The sequence below is a fragment of the Rhagoletis pomonella genome, unplaced genomic scaffold (assembly GCF_013731165.1).
Source record: "Rhagoletis pomonella isolate Grant_MI unplaced genomic scaffold, Rhpom_1.0 Rhpom_scaffold_00001, whole genome shotgun sequence".
In the NCBI taxonomy this organism is placed as follows: domain Eukaryota; kingdom Metazoa; phylum Arthropoda; class Insecta; order Diptera; family Tephritidae; genus Rhagoletis; species Rhagoletis pomonella.
The window spans coordinates 90,918,197-90,920,700 of NW_023458555.1; the positions used below are offsets into that span (position 1 = coordinate 90,918,197).

At 43.9% G+C, this 2,504-nt stretch overlaps 1 protein-coding gene across 3 annotated transcripts in view; it reads right to left on the reverse strand.

Annotated features, from left to right (window-relative positions):
* LOC118748755 overlaps positions 1-2,504 on the reverse strand; it is a 13,063-nt gene that overhangs the window by 4,884 nt on the left and 5,675 nt on the right. For 2 of the 3 annotated variants that reach the window (XM_036483420.1, XM_036483410.1), the window contains one exon: positions 8-2,492. The exons of the other annotated variant lie outside the window; for it this stretch is intronic. The gene's annotated coding sequence lies outside the window, so the exon portion shown is untranslated. Of the gene's footprint in view, positions 1-7; positions 2,493-2,504 lie in introns of those variants that run through there. 3 annotated transcript variants of the gene reach the window in all.

The following is a 2,504-nucleotide window of genomic DNA, read 5'->3' on the forward strand; positions in this document are numbered from 1 at the left end:
CCTTCCATTCAGTTTTGGTGTTGCCTTACGCTCTGGAAAAATTATTAACTGGTGAAATTTATGGCACGCTACCGGGTGCGCTATACGCCGAAGAATAAAGTATTTATATTTTGTGCGGCGAACAGTAACCCATAACAAACCTGCTTCACTTCACGACTCGTGACAGAAGCGAACAGGAAAAAGGGTTAACTGTCTTCGCAAGGCGTCCGCAAGAGAGTTAGGTGGTAAAATCAGAAGAACGTGGGGCACGACTCACCCCTGAGATATAGTCTCAAAAAAAAGTGTGCAAAAAAAATAACATCCCGTAGTTACGTCAGGTGGCAGTTAGGGTTCGTCCGACTCAGTATTGGGAGACTAGTAAGTTTAGTTCTATGATACTGGACTGCTGAAGGTAACGCCGGTACTACTTTCCGCGTCAGTATTCGCCTGTAATGCTGGGTGGATCAGATCTGTATAGTCAGCCTCCGGAACTATAAGTCTACTGATTTAGTTAATACTGAGTCGGGTTCCTGTAATTCTTGTATTCATAAAACAATTAGTTTAATGTTTTAAGAGGTTCAATCTGGGGTTTCAGTAAGTCAGGATGGTTTTTGTAATTCTGGTAGTGAAGAAAAAATAAAAGTTATACCAGAGTTTGCCTGGCGTATTCGACTCGGAAACTCAATCCCGGCTGCGTAACTAAGTGTGGGTTGAATTAGCTCTCTTTTCGAAATGCTTGAGTCAGAATTATACCGAGTAATCTCTGGGGAAAAATTCAAGTCCGGTGTTGCGGTGGTTCTCTATTGTTTTAGGCCAGAGAAGCCTACCCCCTAAAGTGCCGAACTTAATCGGTCTTTAAACCCTGCCCCCCACTAGTTCAACACCGCTAAGAAGAACACAGGGCAGGCTGTCCTGAAAATGAATCTTGGCCGCGAGTTTATAGCCGTCCGGCGGCTGGGAAAAACGTGTATATATTTATTTTGTTTCCTTAAGGGAGAACTCGTCAAAACTCCAAAAGGCATTAGACATTTTGATAAGGAGAACTCGTCAAAACTCCGAAAGGCATTAGACATTTTGATAAGGAGAACTCGTCAAAACTCCTAAAAGACAATCCTAATGGGAGTGCGGATTGTCAGGCAGTTCACGACTCCCGGTGGGAGCGCGCGTGAACGTCCTATGAATATAGATGCTCGGGGACGATACTGGGCGGTTTGTCCCCGACCGCCAAAGCGCCCAGTGAAAAGGACAGTACGAGAAAAAAAAAGATGCTCTATTCACATTCGTTGGCTAGAGTTAGCCACCCCCCAATTGCCGAACTTAGTCGGTTTTCACAGTCCGGCCCCTCGGCTAGTCCAGTAGCTCGTCTCTGTCTCAATTCTCTACCAGGGCGAATTTATATCTGAATTCTCGCCTTGTTCTTTACTGCTAAGGAGTAGTAATGAATGACGTATATTCTCTACCAGCACAGAAATGATCGGTAGGGAAGAGTTACAGAAGCGAGTTACAGCCCTACCTGACTTAGCTTCGAGGAAAAGCCATGCAGAGTTGGACCCCGGGCAGTCTGCGGGCGGTCAAGGTTTTACCCTATCGCTAAGTTTAATATTGCAAAAAAAGTGTATATATATAAATTTGAGAAAAAACGTGATTATTAAATTTTGAAAAAAAAAAATGCTTTACTTCGGATCGCACTTCGTGACAGATGACAGTGTCACGGCCGGATGTCAGATGCATGGAACCTCCCGATCGGTTTGCCATTCAAGTCCTCTAAACGTACAAAGCATTGCCTACCCTTCGCAGAACGCGACACTTGATATATTTAGGCAAGAATTTAGCATTTATGCCTTGCTTAAAATTGCTAAGAGCGAAGTTTTTCCGGAATACTTCTTGTCCTTCCCGGTAATTCACAACTCGCGTACGTTTGTTGTACGTGTTCGCTGCTCTGTCTTGCGCTAGCTCAAGGTTCTTTCGTATATGTTCGCGAATGTTTGCTAGCTTGTCAGCTCTGCTTGTAATCGGGACTTCGTCTTGTCTTAGGCTACCCAGTTTCTCCAGTATGCTATAGGCTGACGCATGTTGTATCATATTTTGTCCAAATAACGCGAAGTATGGCGAGCTCAGAATCGACGTATGGTAATCGCTTCTTAAACCGACAGAATTTCGGGAATATGTTTGTCCCAGTCCATGTGATCTTGTTTGTCTTTCAGGAATATTTTAACTTTCGAAACAATCTCTCTGTTCACGCGTTCAGAGGCGTTAGCCTGCGGTGAGTATAACCCCGTCTTAATGTGAACAACCCTATAGTTTTCAAAAAACTGCTGCATCTCCTTCGAAATGAATTGCTTCCCGAACCACGAATTCAGGGACCCCGAAAGCTGGAAAAATCTCTGTACTAAAGAAGCTAATTACGTTTGCCGACGTCGCGTTTTGCATCGCCTTCAAAAATACGTATTTGGAAAAATGGTCTAGCACTATAAACAAAAACTGGTTTCTTCGCTTTGAACCTGGATATGGACCTAAGAAATCGC